At 40.0% G+C, this 18,744-nt stretch overlaps 1 long non-coding RNA gene across 1 annotated transcript in view; it reads right to left on the minus strand.

Moving 5' to 3' along the window:
• The window catches only part of LOC310853603, a 762,466-nt gene that overhangs the window by 177,992 nt on the left and 565,730 nt on the right, over positions 1 to 18,744 (minus strand). The gene's annotated exons all lie outside the window — the stretch shown is intronic.

Consider the following 18,744-nt stretch of genomic DNA (forward strand, 5'->3'; position numbering starts at 1 on the left):
GTCACACTCCGGTCACACTCCGCGATCTCTCTCTGGAAGGCTGCCAACACCCGGAATAGCAGGAAAAAACAAAGGAAATGGTGCATTTTATATAGAAAATGGTTAAATGGTAAATGGTGCATTTATATAGCGCCTTTATCCAAGGTGCTTTACATAGATAGTGCATTGCATTTGATTACATTCACACATTCATACACTGATGGCGACGGAAACCATGCAAGGCACCGACCAGCACATCATCGGGAGCAATTTAAGGGGTTCAGTGTCTTTGCTCAAGGACACCTTCGACACTAAAGGCTCATTCATAGTCACTTTTACCACATTTTGTTTTGTTACAGCCTCGTTACTTGCGCAAGCAGAGCGCGCAAGTATGCACTCGACAGAGTGCAGTTCTAGTTTTAAAAGGGATTAACTTGTTGTTTTTTTTCCTCATAAATCTACACACAATACCCCATAATGATGGAGGGGAAAATGTTTTTCAAATATTTTGTTAATTTATAAATAAATAAGAATGTACATAAGTATTCACACTCTTGACTTAGTACTAAGTTGAGGCACCTTTGGTGCAATTACAGCCTTACTCGCTTTTGAAATGAGGCTGTAAGAAAACAAAATGTGGTAAAAGTGAAGGAGTGTGAATACTTTCCGGATGCACGCTTGGTGCGGCGATTCTTGTATTATTTATTTTGTTTTACTGAGAATTAGGTTAGGAATAAGGTTAGGGTTAGGCATAGTTTTACTGGGGTTAAGTTTAGGTAGCCTATAGGGTTAGATTTAGGCATAGTTTTACTGGGGTTAAGTTTAGGAATAAGATTAGGTTTAGGCATAGTTTTACAGTTTTTTTGATTGATTGAAATATTTATTAACAGTTTGCAGAATTACAGTACATTTCAAGCACAAACTCAATACAAAGACTGTTAACTGTGTGAGTGGACGACCCAATTAAGCATTACACTTGTTTACTGTAACTCTGAGAGTGTACAAATGGAACCAAATGGACCCTTACGGCCGGTGTTCTAGTTTGTCATCAGACCATGTCAACTTCAGTCCGCGTCAACCGTCGCCGTAGAGACGGACCCAAACGACAGATGTTTTTCACAGCGAAATAATGCGTAGCTGTCCGCGTCAATGCCTGTGTTTCCCCTTTATTTTAATCACAATTCCAACATTACAACATAGCCTAGTATAAGCCTACCGATGTGATTATTGTCTTAAGCGTCGGGCAGGCATTGTGTGGAGTCTGTGGACCTTCGCCAGGTTTTGTTGTTGTTGACAGTCACGGGAAGAAGGGGTTGTCCGACTCTTCCTGTTTCTTAAATGATCCATTAGCTTTTATACATTCTATTCTATTCGCCATTGAAGTATGAGTACGTGTCACGTACATTAACCATGTAGCCCAGCATATAGTGCGTGAAAATAAACGCATTGATGAATGAAGGAATACAAAATAAAATAAAACCTTTCTGACGGGATTCGAACTTGTCCTGTTCACCTGTCTGGAGCATAGTCCAGTGTGCCATTCTATCCACGACGTTTAGTAACCGCAATCACATCATGGAGTATGGAACCAGCCATTAAAACACAGCCTTCATGGTCACTAGGATAAGTTCAGACTTTAGACCTCAGTCACCACAATGGTTTGCAACATAGCTGTTTAATTTAATGCCGATTTGTTTCTAAAAACATCTCTCACCATCATCACCTAAATTCACCTTAGAGTCATTATGTTATACAGGCTACTTATGGAATAGGGACTGATCGTTATTTATTAGAAATTTTAAATATATGAAGCATTATAGGTAGACAAACTGTTTGTTTTAGATACAGCATAGGTGGGCACCATATGGAAACTTTTTTAGTTAAGATATTTTTTTCTTCATTTCAGAGCGGTGCCAACTGCTCCCATGACTGACTGAGTTTGTATGTCTGTATGTCTCCATGTCTGAGCACGACCTAATGACCCATTGACCCCTGGTCTCACACACACACACACACACACACACACTTCTGTTTTGCAGTTTACAGTGTTATTTGCTACTTTCTATATGTGAACTAGGTGGCCACTGGGTGCACCAACTCTGGGGGGCATTTCTTTTGTTGGCTTGCCAATCCCTTCAGGCCCCCTAAAATATCCAACATAGGAGGGCATCAAATAGTCTGTCATGAGGTCTTCTCTCTCTCAAAAAAAGGGGAAAAATATATAATAATAATAATAATAATAATAATAAGTTATTTACATGGAGAGCACATTCTTTCTTTAATTTGATTGATTGAGGTATTCGTTAACAGTTTGCAGAATTACAGTACATTTCAAGCACAACTCAATACAAAAACCTAACTGTGAGTGAACTTTAACTAAATACATGAATAACAATGTATTCATGTTCTTTCAGATTCAATGCTCCTCTTGTGCCTTATGCCGGTACCACCAATTGTGCGTAGTCATTATAAACCATCAGGATGAGGAGTATTTGTGCCCAGCCTGCATTCCCTGCGCATACATCACTGCCCTCGTTGGCCAGCCATCATTTTTATTTTATTTATTTTTTGTTTAAAAACACACATGCATTGAAGGATGAGTTCAGTTTGGGGCTCTCTCCAGGTTGGCAGAGGGTGAGTAGCTCCCAGGATTACATCTTAAGAAATTGGCACTGGGTGTAAAAAGTGTTACAAAATCATGGGAGAAAAGAAAAGATGGCCTGTCTTGTTGCTCTTGGCCTAGTCTGGATGACCATACTACTTCTGCAAAGATTCCAATTCAATTGAGATGGAATGCTATTTAGATACTAAGCTATATACTATCCTATAGTTTCAATGTGTAAATTATTTGTAATCCTGGTTTACTGAGGCAACATTTGTCTCTCTGCATTTGATGCATGGTTACCTTGCTTATTGTAACTTGTTAGTCACTCTGGATAAGTTAAAGCTGCTGAATGCCTAAATGATAAGTTCAACCCTAACATCTAGTATGGTGAATTTCTACACTGCCAACCAATGTCACATGCTCCATCAACATGGAAAGGTTACAAACTGATACAGAGGAGCTGCAACCACTGTCCTGATGTGATCAGGAGCAATCTGACATCAGACAGTGTGCCCTTTTGTGGTCATTTTTGTTCCACACTGTAGAACAGTGGGCAAGGCAAAAATGTTACTCTTGTGTACTATGTATGGGATGTGCCAAATAAAATAACTTAGTGATCTTTGTTGTCTATGAGGTCATGTTATAAACACACTGTCTACCCTATAATGATTCAATTATTTACAATTTCTAAGTAGCCTGTACAACATAATGACTCTAAGGTGAATTTAGGTGATGATGGTGAGAGATGCTTTTAGAAACAAATCGGTATTAAACAGCTATGTTGCAAACCATTGTGGTGACTGAGGTCTGAACTTAACCTAGTGACCATGAAGGTTTTGTGCGTTAATGGCTGGTTCCATACTCCATGATGTGATTGTGGTTACTAAACGTCATGGATAGAATGGCACACACTGGACTAAGTTCAGACAGGTGAACTTATGCTGAGAACAGGACAAGTTCGAATCCCGTCACGAAGGTTTTTTAATTTTATTTATTCCTTCATTCATCAATGCGTTTCACGCACTACATGCTGGGCTACATGGTTAATGTATGTGACACATACTAATACTTCAATGGCGAATAGAATAGAATGTATAAAAGCTAATGGATCATTTAAGAAACAGGAAGAGTCAGACAACCCCTTCTTCCCGTGACTGTCAACAACAACAAAACCTGGCGAAGGTCCACAGACTCCACACAACGCCTGCCCGACGCGTAAGACAATAATCACATCGGTAGGCTTATAGGCTATGTTGTTTGGAATTGTGATTAAAATAAAGGGGAAACACAGGCATTGACGTGGACAGCTACGCATTATTTCGCTGTGAAAAACATCTGTCGTTTGGGTCCGTCTCTACGGCGACGGTTGACGCGGACTGAAGTTGACATGGTCTGATGACAAACTGTAACTCAAGAGAGTGTACAAATGTAGCCCTGGAACATGACTGCCATGATGATTATCATGACAGTCATGCAGAAACTTTGCCCTGTTTTTTGCGCTCGCTGCATTTACAAGATTTCCGTATATATAAACATTCAGATTTCAAATATAAAGTACTCACAAAGTGTCCCACGGGTGTTAGTTAGTAGCTTTCGCCAGCGATTAGAATTGCTGCGTCCCACGTTGTTTAATAAAAAGCATTTTTGTCCGAGCTCCCCGGCTACTTTTTTCAAACGGGGTTCGTTTGGGAAATCCACAGTTGCACACCGGGAGCGCACTCGCCTATTAGTCTGTATTGGCAGGGCGGTCAGCGTACCTATATCGAACACACCGAGTGCCACCCTCCTCCCGACCGATAGGGGCGCGTAGTTGAAAGCCAATGGCAAAATAACACCTCGGATAAAAATGCTTTTTATTAAACAACGCGGGATGCAGAAATTCTAATCGCTGGAGCTGCAACTATAGAGCCATATGGAATCCGTGTTAACGGAATCGCGGACGGAATCGCGGAAATGACCAATAAAAACGGAATTGGAATAAAACGCGGAATATTGCGGAATTGGCCCTAATCTGGGCTAAAATTCAGTTTTCGGGAGAAAATAGAACATGATTCAGTGGTCAGGTTTGTTCAGAAATCAAGTGAAGACGGCCGATTATTATATTTTGTCATAAATGCGCAAAAAAGTACAACAGCCACTCTACTCTCATTGAAAATCCGGTAGAGTACGGTTGTAAGGAGATGTATAGCTTAGCTGCGTGTCTCTGTAACACCGAGGAGGAGTAGAGTAGACCACAGCGCTCTCTCTCTGCCTGCTCCTCGGCTCCCTCCCAGTTCCACACACACGGAGTAAAGACTGCATGTAAAGAGAGAGAGGAGGAGAGGACCAGGTCTAGGAGTAATACTAACCTTGTAACCATGAAGCATTGCTGTTTTCATCTTGCATTAACAAAAATTAAATCCACACTGAGAGGGACAGAAGGTGTAAGTGGTAGACCTACAAGGCTACGTTAGCCAACGCTAGCTCCTATGCTAACGCTGCAAACTTACAGCAGTGTGTGTGTGTGTGTGTGTGTGTGTGTGTGTGTGCGCGCGGCTGCGCGCGTGGGTGCGTGCATGCATGCGAGTCAACTCTGAATGTTTTCTAAAGGACAACTTTTTTCCCCCCATCCTGACCAGCCTATTGTTATTATTGCATTTTGGCTGTAATAACTAACTGCAAGCCAATGAAGAATGAACCAATCAGTAGCATTGTCAGTATTTGTCTTAATTTCTAATTCATATTTATTTAGTTGACAATAATTGAACTGTAGGCCAGTGTTTTGAGACATACAAGGCTATTGTTTGTATTGCTATAAAATGATGTGGCAAATTTCAGTGGTGGAGTAAAAACAACAAGGTCACATGGCTTTGGGGAGTCTGGGCAGCAGATCTACAAGCTCTCAACATGTCATGCTGCAATGTGCTGTGGGCTTGTAGATCACCAATTTGGATAAATAAACTGATTATTTTTCCCTGATTAAAAAAAATAATGTTTTAAGCCTGTGCCTGCACCTCATACAGCACTATGTTCCATATTCTGCTACAGTACATGTTTGCACTTCAATTAAATTAAAGCTGCATTTGATAGGGGGGGGGGGGGGGGGTTGTTACTGAAAACGATGTTGGTTCTTCTTGCACTAACTTTTTATAAGCAATAAATGTTCTCCAATGCATTTAAAGGAATTATTGTGTTAGAATTTATGTTACTGTAAAAAAAAAAGTTTTACTTAAATGAATATTGGTTATATCGGGCTTTTTGATTCTCCACTAATCGGTAATCGGAAATATCGGCCAAAAACCATATCGGTCGATCACAATTTTTTTTTTTCCCGGTAAAGAAATTGCATAAAAAGCAAAAAACCGAATTCAGAAATATTAAAACGGAAAAAACGGAATTTGGGAAAAAATTAAACGGAATTGGGAAAATAATAAAACGGATTTCATATGGCTCTATGCAACTAACTAACACCCGTGGGACAAATTGTGAGTACTTTATATTTGAAATCTGAATGTTTATATATATGGAAATCTTGTTAATGCAGCGAGCGCAAAAAACAGGGTGAAGTTTCTTAGGTTTAATAGTTTAATAGTTTAAGTTTAATAGGGTTGCCAACTATCATATTTTCAGATAAGGGACATTACCCGGGCACGCGGCGAAGCCGCGTGTCCGTTGCGCCAGGCGCGCGGCATTTTTGGTGTCCCTTATTAAAAATTGGTGTCCCTTATTTGAAAATCAAATAGAAAAATTGGGTCATTTCCAGGCAAACCCCCCCAATTTCACGTCTAAATTTCGAGTCAAACCCCCAAAGCATGCGGTTATGGTTAGGGTATAGACTACATGAGAAACAGATTATCATTAAAAATTTTATTTTGTCAAAATGTGCAAATTAACTAATAAAAATAAAAATACAACCAAATAAAATACATATAAATCTATAAGATACAATCAATACAATGAATACAAAAAAAAGGAGGAGGGAACACGCCCCCAGTGCCAACAGGGAATCGAACCCAGGACCTTCTAGCTGTGAGGCAGCATTACCGACTATGCCACCGTGCCCCCTAAATACAATCAATTCAATGGCTCATAACGCATTGCAAAGGCCCTTAGAACAAGGCTCAACATATTGCAACGGCCCTTAGAACAAGGCTCAATGGCTCATAACATATTGCAAAGGCCCTTAGAACAAGGCTCAACATATTGCAAAGGCCCTTAGAACAAGGCTCAATGGCTCATAACATATTGCAAAGGCCCTTAGAACAAGGCTAAATGGCTCCTAACATATTGCAAAGGCCCTTATAACAAGGCTCTATAGACTTCCCAAAACAAACTGGGCAGGCTACTACTGGGCCTCACCCCCCCCCGAACCCACCTCAACCCCTGCCCATTTTGACAGGCTGGAATGGCTTTAGGGTTGACGACAGAGTACAGCATCATGCAGTGGGTCTGGTCCACAAGATTTGATACACCACCAAGATACCCATGTACCTGTCTAAATACTTCCTTAATGTAAACAAAGTCCACACCACCAGGTAGTTCAACAAACCATGTGCAAATAAATTTCGCTCCTATGCCACAAAAATGTGGAACGCCCTACCAACTGTCATTTTTACATCCTTTATGATGATTTCCTTTTTTTGGCTATAGAGAAGTGTTTAAATATCACTTGTATATAGTGGACTGTACATCTCTAAATGTTATGATAAATTGAAAACGGTGGAACCTCTTTTTTTTGTTTTGTATTGAGTTGTGCTTGAAATGTACTGTAATACAATAATACTACCTAAATAATACCTCAATCAATCAATCCTTCCTTGGCAACTTGCACCCCCTGTTGGCAAACGCCAAAACTGCCTATTTCTTCCACTTGTATTTCAGTTGGCTTCTTGCAGCAGCAAGGAGTGGTTTATCCACCAAAACTGCAGTGTAGAACTCTGAGCAACACTTTTTTTAATGGTTTTCACCAGCAGCATGCTGTTTAACATCTGTCAGTCCTCCGTGACTGACAGAAAATGCACGCCTGCAGAGTACAATTCGCCTTGTTTTGGTCGTCCCTTCTCTCTATCCACACAAAATCTTTCTCCCAATTAGCTCTGTATTTACATTTTCTTCTCGTTTTTTTCTTTGGCGGAGGAGGAAGGTTTTCCTCTACTACGACTCCGTCTCCAATTTCAGAACTTTCTGAGGTAGTAGTGTCAGCATCCATTGTTTGTTTTTGTTGTGTGTTGGTCTGGGAGCACGAGCCGGTGAAATAGTTGCTAAGATACGATACTCCATAGTGATTGGCTCTGCTGCTGGCCTGCTGCGTGCATGTGAAGAGTACTGACCAATGAGCTGACTAGCTGAGCCTAGCGCCCTTCCAGACACCAGGTTTCATTGTCTTGCTTTCCATTTCCTATAGCTTAGAATCGCTGCCCCTTCTTCTGTGTGTCTGAATGGGAGCGAGTGACTGAGAATCACCATAACTCTCTGTCATTTTTCCACGACACCAAAATACGGGATTAAGTGCGTCCCGTATCGGTACATTACTGGACAGGTCTTTTAGCTGTCAAATACGATACAAACCCGTATTTTACGGGACGGTTGACTCATGAACCATGGCTAGTACAAATGGAACCAAACGGACCCCTGAGTTAAATTAAGTGTGATTTAAATGTGTTTGGTGTCCCAGAAATGCCCGATAGAGTGATATATGCCATTAAACTAGAAAAATTTGGGCGTCCTTGACATGAAAAAGTTTGGGAACCACTGCTGTTGTTGTTGCTGCTGCAGTAGTTTTGGTATCAATGTAATAATCATTATAGTTTCTTACCTTAAACAACAGTAGACTGTAGCTGTTGTAGAAGTGATGATAATTAAGCCAGCAGTAGTTTAACACTAAACAGTAAACACTAAACGGTTGTTTTATTAAAGTCGTGTGGGTGTGTGTCTTTCTCTGTGTGTGCAAGTGTACTAAATGGCTTCAAAATGAACCACATGAGCTGCACGTCTACACGCCATTGGTCGCTTCGTTGTTGGCAACAAGACGCTTGCTGATTGGCCATTATCGTCACACCCGCAGAGTACGAGAGAAAGCTATTGGTCCATGGCCGCAAGTTGAACGCATGCCAACGTATTGCATGACACTACCCTCTAGTGGTTGTACAAGGTAACGACTGCATTGAAACCAAAGTGTAAACATAATTGTAGGCTATTCGTTTTGAATTTGTTTATTTATATTTGTCATTTATCTTTTCAGTTCAGTTTAACTTTCAACAGTTTAGCAACAGTTTAACTTGGTGAACTCTTGGTGAAGTTTAAAACGAGGTTCACTTTGTTTAATTGCCCTAAATATGATGGCATACGAAGTATAAAAGTATTTGTTAAGATATGTCTTCTATGGGGATTGCATTGAGTTAGATTGGATGATTATTGAAAAAAAACATTGAGATGTGATTTGTTAAAGGAGACCCATTCTGAACGGGAACCCCTTTTGGTGTTTCAAGCATTATGTTTTAATGTTTATATTAGGGCCGGGACTAATTGCGATTAATTTAGATTAATTAACTACAGAAAAATTAATCGCGATTAACTACAGATAAATTAATCGCACCTTTTTTTTCACCGCAGAACGTTTCTCACTTTTCTATAGTACTGAAAACTGGAAATAATAAAAAGTCACCCCATTTTGTGTTGCCTAGAACTGGAGGTCTGACAAAAAACAGTAACAATATGAAGTAAGTACAGCTTTGTGATGTCACTGAGATGTACTTGTTAATCAGACCTCCAGTTCTAGGCAACACATAAATTCACATGGGGTGACTTTTTATTATTATTTCCACAACAGGTATATTAATGACAGTAAAATGTTGAAAATGAGTGGTATCCTGTAGTCACTATTCATTGATTCACTGGGATACCAAAAAACATTTAAAAAAAAGGTTTCTCGCTGTTCTCGGGTTGAATATTGATATGCGATTAAAATGCGATTAATCTAGATTAATTAATCGCAAAGCCTCTGATTAATTAGATTAATTTTTTTAATCGAGTCCCAGCTCTAGTTTATATACTTTAGCTATTGAAAAATAGCAGATCTAGAAAAACTGACACAAAAACATGGGTTTTTCAGAAAACTACAAGTTCGTAGCACGTTTTTCTCAAAATATTTCTTGTCAAGGACCCCCAGAATTATATTTGGCCACCGACCCCCGTCTCAAAATATGTTGTTTCAAGTGTTTCAAATGTCATCAAGTAATGAAAACTAGACTAAAAGGCAAGGCATTTTATGTTTGGTTGTGCTCTGCCGATCTACAATCTCACAACGTGTCACACTGTGAGGCGTTGTGAGATTGTAGATCTGCTATTTTCAGCATGCAACCAAATGTACAATCAGCCATTACGAAACCAAAATACATTGTAGTCGACTAAAATCTTACACTATTTAGTCAACTAAAACTAGACTAAGACTAAAACATTTCAGATGATCAAAATATGACTAAAACTTAATACATGTTTACTCAAAAGACTATGATTAAAAGTTAAAACTAAATGAAAATATGCTGTCAAAATCAACAACAGTGAGGAGCCCCCACCGGGAGGATGTAGAGCCTTTGTCCTCCTCCTCCCGCACAACACTCCTTGATGGCAGGTTATGTTGGGGGTCCCCAGTTCAATAAGGTAATTTTTTGGGGGGCCCCCAATTCAATAATGGTTATTTTGGGGGGTCCCCAGTTTAATAATGATTATGGGGGGGGGGGGGGGGGGGGGTCGTGGTCTGAAAAGGTTGAGAACCACATTTATAGTTGACTGGGGTCCCCCAGGGTTCTATACTAGATCCTCTAACAGTGGTTCTCAAACATTTTCATGTCACGGACCCCCACATTGAGATTATATATTTGGCTGCAAAAAGAAGGACCACCATAAGAGAGAGAGAGAGAGAGAGAGAGAAGCAAGTGTATATATATTTGTTTATAAATCACCTTTTCTGGTGACCCACGGGAACCCCCTCAATGAGCCCTAGGGGTCCCCGGACCCCACTTTGAGAACCTCTGCACTATAGCGCATGTCCCTCTTCACTGTGAAAATAGCTGATCTACAAGCTCACCATGCATGGTGTCATGGACGCGCTGTGAGCTTGTAGATCTACTATGTTTGGCAGAATGTTAGACCCAGAATAGGGTCACTAGGGTTGGAGTTGTGAAATCTAAATGAATAACATGCTATAAAGCATCATAGTTGGTGGTTTATGGAACAGTTTGTACTTCTGTACAATAAAATGTTTGTATTATTTTCACTACTAATTACTAATAATTACTACTAACTTAATTAGTTGCTTTCCACCACTGAGTAACAGTTTTCAAATAATCATAGTGGAGTAAAAGTACAATATTTGCCTGTGAGATGTAGTGGAGTAGAAGTAAATAAAGTACTGACAAAGGTAAATACTCCAGTAAAGCAAAACATTCCTCAACTGTACTTAAGTACAGTATTTGAGTACATGTACTTACTTTCCACCACTGCTTGTAGTTGAGTAAAAGTACACATTTTGGCTCCGAGATGTAGTGGAGTAGAAGTACAAGTATTGCAAATTGGAAACACTCCAGTAAAGTACAAATACTTCATAATTGTACTTAAGTAAAAGTACTTTGTTTCTTTCCACCACTGACTACAAGTATTTGAAGACATTAGTTACTTTAAATTATTATTACAAAACATGCATTAACCCCTTCAGCACAATACATTGAGCCTTCTCAGGCCGTTTGAACATAGCAGATCTACAAACTATGTGTGAGCTTGCAGATCTGCTATTTTCAAATGCATTTTTATACTTGAAAATGGGACACTCTGCAAAACAGGTACTTTTTTACTTTCTGTAATTAAGTACAATTTGAATCCCGAACTTTACTTTTTGGTTTACATTATTTAATCCAAAGTCAAGACATTTATGTCTGAACTGAAGGAGAGTGAGTATACTTTATAAATATAAAATGCATTTGGCTGCTTGTATCAACTGATAAAAAAAGCCTTTAGCAGTAATATAGAAAAATAGAAATCGAGATCGCAGAATCAAATATAATGGTTAACAAGTGAAACAATTGTTAAGTGAATCAAATCTAATAGTGAGGCCAATGCAGATTCACACATCTATATTCGTTTTTTTTAGATAGCGGCCTTAATTACATTTACCTCAGCGTCCCAAATCTGGGGCGAACATTTGGCAGAAATAGCAGCTCTACAAGCTCACAGTGAGTTTGTAGATAGGTGATTTTCATCTAAGAGATTATATGGTGTACTGTAGAGGGACAAAGGGGGCTTATAGAGCATATAGCAGTGGGCATGTTTATTTATTTATTTTTTCTTCATTTTTCCCATAAAATAATCAATATAAATATTTTTGTAAAACTAAGCCTAGAATCAAGCCATCCAGGATCCTGATGATTTGTGGAGAAAAATAAATAAATTAATAATATGATATATTACATTTAATAAATACCCTTTGTTTAGCGTTCACAGTAACAAAGGTTATTATGGTCGACTCATGACTCACCAGGCTTGATTCTAGGCTTAAAATAATTGATATAAATATTTTTGTAAATCTATTTTTGTAAACCATGCCCACTGCTATGCTCTATAGCAGGGGTTCTCAATGTTTTTGGCTGGGAAATGCTTTGGCCATGTCTCACATGTCAAACAATTAGTTTGATTTACTTTTGCACCCCTAAAATACAATGAAGCATGCCGTTTCAAAGTTTAATTTCAAAGCTAATGTACCTGCTGTATGTTTTACTTTTGTCCTTCTTGGTCTTTTTGGTGACTTCCTTCGCAGTGAACACCTCATCCTTACGTTCGGCTGCTTCGCTGAAATGGTCATGGCCGTCTGTATCTGAACAGAAAGTCAGTGTTACGTTATCACACACAAGCAGAGAAACAATGGACATATTAGATCAGTGGTTCACCCTTGTTTTGCCTTGGAACCCCCCTCCTTAAATCCTTAAAACTGACAAGATTTAAGAACACGCATGCAAGCTCTCACTTGTGTTTTTACATAAATGTTACTTGTTACCCCATTAAGACCTGTGGCAAATTCCAAAAATGTCCTCTAAACAGTCTGTCAGTAGATCTCAAACTTTTTCATGTCAAACTCAATGTGTAAAAATATGTTTTAGTCATATTGTTCCTGTTCTGCCAACCAGGGAACACAATACAATGCTGACGTATATGGAATCCAAACCTTATTCATGTAGGCCTATGTATTTATTATTTGCAGTAAAGCTGTAAAGTTGTATTTTCAGCTTTTGTATTTACTTCTTCTCCTTCTCCCTTTACAAATGTAAAATGCATTTGGCTGCTTGTATTGTATTAACTGATAAAAAGAAGCCTTTAGCTTAAAAATAGAAATTGAGATGCATCACAGAATCAAATAGAATTGTTAACAAAAGAAACGTGATCGAATCAAATCAAATAGTGAGGCCAATGCAGATTCACACATCTATTGCATACGATTCGTCTTTATTTCATTTACCTCAGCGTCCCAATTTTGGGGCGAACATTTGGCAGAAATAGCAGCTCTACAAGCTCACAGTGAGTTTGTATATAGGCTGTTTTTCAAGAGATTATTATGATTATAGAGCATAGCAGTGGCTGTGGTTTTCTCGACCCACTCAAAACTCTCCAATTCATTTTCCCCATAGAATAATTGATTATTATTATTGTAAAACTCTAAGCCTAGAATCAAGCCATTCAGGATCCTGGTGAGTCATGACCATAACATCACCTTTGATACTGTGAACGCTAAGGGTATTTATTGAATGTAGTATATCAATTTTTTTTTTTTTTCCCGCCACAGAATAAAAGGGTTTATGCCTGGTCATGATTCACCAGGATCCTGAATGGCTTGATTCTATAGGCTTAGAGTTTTACAAAAATATTTATATCAATTATTCTATGGGAAAAACGAATTGGAGAGTTTTAAGTGGGTCGAGAAATCCTGGGTGGCTTGATTCTAGGCTTAAAACTATTGATGTAAATATTTTTGTAAATCTCCATGAAAAATGAATGGCCGATTTTTCAGTGGGTCCAGAAAACCATACCCACTGCTATGCTCTATAGAGCCCCCTGGGATAATCTGTCAGTCATATAGAGATATATAGAGATAAACTTTATTAGTCTCCCGAGGAAGAAATTTGTCTTAGACAAAGGGCCCGCATGCAAGCGTAGCCCTAGTCCATGTCGCCACAGTGCAGCGCCAAATACATCTTTCTTGCATCATAGAAAAAAAGAAAGAAAAAGAGGAAGAAGAAGGATAGGGGGGGTGGAGAGGGGGGGGGGGGGGGGGGGTAATACTCGGCTGTGCGGGCACGTTTCTGGGTGGGGGGTGGCGGGGAGGTTTGTACTGTGATAATCTGCTGCCACCTGCTGGGCTGAGAGGGTGAGACAGGGGTGCTGTCAGAGATGGCAGGCCTTTCGGAAGTGTGTGCAGTCGTTGTTGACGGAGGACTTCTGTCTGGTTCTGAGATTGCTGTGAGACAGATCGACCAATTAACATTGAACAATAAATGGTACGGCACTGGTATTCTTAAACATGGGTAAAGCCAGTATTCTGAAAACAGGTATGGCTGACTACTGCATAACCGGATAGAGCATGTATTCCCAATTGCATCGTTCCCAAGGTACATTGTTCTGGTCATTGTTCTGGCCAAACAAAACTAAGTTTTACTCTCATGTGTCTGTACACAAGATGTAACAATAAAGTACAACCTTGACCTTGTGTGGTCCCCAAGTAGTTGTATTAAATTATATAATCAATTCAATCAATGAGTTTGATTAACTGTTGCACCCGTAAAATAAAATGCAGCATGCCATTTTTAAGCTTAATTTCAATGACAGACCTGCTGCATGTGATTCAGAATTGGAGGTTTTGGAGGGTTGTTTATCTTTCTTAGAGACAGGGGGCTTGGGGGAAGCTTGTCTCTTCTCAGTCTTTGTGGCCTTGCTTTTTTTTTTTTTTTTTTTTTTTTTACTTTCTTCCCAGTGAACTCCTCATCCTGACGTCCGGGTGCTTCGCTTACATCGTCATGGCTGTCTGTATCTGAACAGAAAGTTAGTGTTATGTTATCACACAAAAGCAGAGAAACTATGCACATATTAGATCAGTGTTTGTTCTTTTGCCTTGGAACCCCCCTCTTAAAATTTGACACGATTTAAGAACACGCATGCAAACACACACAATTCTTTCGTACACTCCTCCTCCTTGTGGATATGGGGGGAGGGGGCTGGTTATTATCGGAATACTGATATATTATTGATTTCAGCTGTTACAATTCCACACATGCAAACATGACCCGCTTTAATTACTTCAGTCTATATTAGTAGCTTAATGCCTATAGTAGGCCTCTTAGTCTTATGTCTACTAGTCTTATGTCATTTAAGTTCCTAAATGTAACATAAAAAGTAAAAACATATAAATGTATTTGAAATTAAATAAAACATTTACTTTTCAAGATTTCAATTCAGAAATAGCTAAAAAAAACAAACAGAATTTAAATTAAAAAATAGCAAAAAAAGCAGATATACTAGATCAAAACGTCTCGCAGTTTGAGCTTGTAGATCAGCTATTTTTTACTATATGCATTGTGGCCCTCTGGAGAGAGTGTGGAATATAGTTGCCCTCTCTCTCTGAGTCTCCATCATCAAAGTTTCCCACCCCTGCCCTATCCAAAAACTAGTTATAGATCTCATTGACACAAGACACAAGAGTTGATAATTTGCCACATGACACATGCAGTTGAATGCATGTGCAAATTGTATTATTCTATACACCTGTGGCCCATAGCCCACAGGTGAAGTTGATTTCAGTCAATAGCACAGTAAAGATGATATTAATCTAATGTGATAGTGTGATAGTGTGTAGTTCTTTATAGATCTAGCTTCTTAATTTTGATCTCAAAGTGCCCCAGATTGAAGCATTTTCATGTCAAATTTACATATTAGAACCGGCACTGGCCATATGCATGAAGTCCGGTTGGCGCTGTCCATGGTGCTGAAAGGCTATAAGTTATTTTTAAGTGCGTCACATTTTTCCAGATCATAGTAACTCCACACGCCAGGCTCTTTAATACTTCGAACAGTTTCCCTCTCGGCACCCTGTCATAGGCTTTGGAAAAGTCTATAAAGGCAACATACAGTTTCAGCTTCTTTCTGACACAATGTTCAATTATAAGCCTAAGTGCCACAATGTGCTCTATGCAGCTTCTTCTAGGTTGAGCTCCTGCCTGCTCTCGGAATGGCTTATACCAGCACATCAGTCTGTTAGTAAACACATAGTCATATACTTTTGCTGCACTATTGATCACACTTATGCCCCGATAATTGTCACAATCAATTAAGTCGGTTACCCTTCTTAAATAACATCATCAGTTTAGCAGGGGCCCAGTTCATTGGATAGCCAGTTAGAAATATGGAATTCATGAGTGTACATAGAAACATGACCCATTCTACTGGCACCTGGGCTTACACCATCAGGGCCCGCTCCTTTTCCTGCCTTTAGCTGGCGGTCAATTACATATGATGCATATGATGCTATACATGATGCACACCCTTTATTTTGAATGTTCCTAAAAAATAAATTGAATAGGTTTTTGGTCACATGACTTTTTCAACAAAATCATTCTTCATATTGTCAGCCATGCCTACATGATGCACACCCTTTATTTTGAAAAGTTTCCTCAAAATGTTTGATATTCTGAAATCTAAGAAATTGAATAACCTTTTGGTCACATGACTTTGAAACAAAATCTTTCTTACACACATACCAAATGCACACCCTTTATTTTGAAAAGAAAAATACTCAAGTTATTTTTTTCATGAATTTATTACATCAAAGTAATAAATGACCTTGACAACCAAATCTTGTTGTTCAAGAGGCTGGTTCCATTGTCAATGGATGTGATGGGGGGGAAGTCAGCAGACAAATCTCAGGTTCACCACATCTTAGGCTTACTGTAAATTATATAAAACAGTCTGTTTTGGTCTATGTGACAATTGTCCAAAGTAAAATATATTAGTCAATGTATTTTTCTTTCAACTTACAAAGGTAAATCAGCAAAGATCACACTTCCATGACTGCTTTGCCTTTTGAAACATTGCTGTGGTCATGTTAAGGCAGCGTTTATGGAACCACCTTTCGCAGCTCTCGCACTCGATCTGAAAAGTAATTAACAAGTTACACAATGACATAATATTACTATCTTAAGGTCCTTCAAGATAATCTAATCTGACAACAGTTCACTCTATACAGGAGCCACATTGTTAATTTCAGATAGTATTACATTTTGCATAATGCAACCATACCATCACCAATTATGTGATTCACTTGTGTGATTAAACCTACTTTCAGATTTGTGTCTTTAAATGCATGCTGTGTGCGTGCACGTGTGCATGCGTGCGGCTGCATGCATGCTCTCGTGTGCGTGAAGGGGGATCTTAAATTGCTGATGTGTTGGTAACATCACCAAGGGAGTGAGACATCCCATAATGATGTCTTTTGACAAGATAGTGATAAAAGATTTAAATTGTTACTGACAAAAAATTTATACAATGATTTTGTTGAAGAGGTCATGTGACCAAAAAGTTATTCAATTTCTTAGATTTCAGAAATTCATAAAAAAATACATTATTAGGAAAACTTTCAAAATAAAGGGTGTGCATGATGTAGGAATTACTGACAAATAATTTGAACAATGATTTTATTGAAAAGGTTATGTGACCAAAAACCTATAAAATTTCTTAGATTTCAGAAATTCATAAAAAATACATTTTAAGTTATTCAATTTCTTAGATTTCAGAAATTCATAAAAAATATTTTTTTAGTAAAAAAATCAGTTTCATGAAACACAGGAAATGATGTTGTAATCCAAAGTGCAGTGGACTCTGCATGGCAGGGGCGTCCTCCTCCCTGAGCCAAGCTTGAGCCTGACCGCATACCTGTTGTGTAGGATTGATGTTGGTAATCGAAGCACCGATGAGAGACACTGTGGGTTTTCAGATGAGCGGTGACATCGTTTGGGTCATCAGGTGGGCAGGCCCTCCTTCTTGGGTGTTTCGCTGACTGGACCACGACACCTCCAGAGGGTTCAGCAGTGAATCCCAGCGTCCCAGGTTCACTCCCTACTAGATGTCACAGACTCATCTGAAGGCCCATGTGGGGTCCTTTTTCTTCATCCACAGCCACTGACTCCCCTTTTCAGCAGCCCTGGAGAGGTCCTTGACCGCCTGCCGGTGGGCCTTCCCTCGTACTCCCATCTCCCTGAGTAGCCTAGATGTTGAGGTAGCTACGAACCCTCTGCAACCTACTTCCACTGGGCAGACCTTCGCTTTCCAGCCTTGTTGTTGAGCATCTGCTGCGAGATCGGCGTACCTCAGCATCTTCCGCTCATAGGCCTCCTCCACTGCACCCTCCCAGGGCACAGTGAGTTCGATGATGAAGACAAGCTTGAGCGAGGCTGACCACAGAACCAGGTCTGGTCGCAGGTTGGTGGATGCGATCTCAGCTGGGAAGCAGAGTTTTGTGTCCAGGTCTGCCAGCATCTTCCAGTCCCGTGCTCTGCCAAGCTGCCCGGTGTCTGGTTTTGCGGTGGTGCTGCTTGCTTTACCCTTGCCCTCCCGAACAAATGGTGTTGGCTGCCAACGTGATGACGGGGGAGGAAGGGAGTTCACGCTTGTCCGGCGACTTTCCAGCACTGCTGCAAGACACTTTAGCACCTGGTTGTGCCGCCAGGTGTAACGACCTTGGGTGAGGCTGGTCTTGCATCCCACTAAGATGTGCTTCAGTGTTGCTAGACTTGGACATAGAGGGCACGTGGGGTCTTCACCATACCACTGGCTTAGGTTGGCAGGAGAAGGTAAGACGTCGTAGGCAGCCCTGATGGTGAAGCTCGCCCTGAATGCCTCCATCTCCCACAGATCTTTCCAGGAGATCTTCCTCTTCTCCACTCCTTCCCATGCCATCCACTGCCCTTGCTTTACCTGCGCAACAGCCTTTGCGTGCCTTCCTGCTTCCTCTTCCTGACGTACCTCCTGGACCACCAGCTTACGTCTCTGAGATGGGTTGGCCTTGCTCCAGGCCGGTGTACTGGCCCCAAGGCCGAGACCACTCCTCCCCTCTTGTACTCGGCCCACGATGTCCCTGTGTCTGAGTGCTG

The sequence above is a fragment of the Protomyctophum parallelum genome (genome assembly GCF_964188405.1).
Source record: "Protomyctophum parallelum genome assembly, chromosome: 22".
NCBI classification, from domain to species: Eukaryota; Metazoa; Chordata; class Actinopteri; order Myctophiformes; family Myctophidae; genus Protomyctophum; species Protomyctophum parallelum.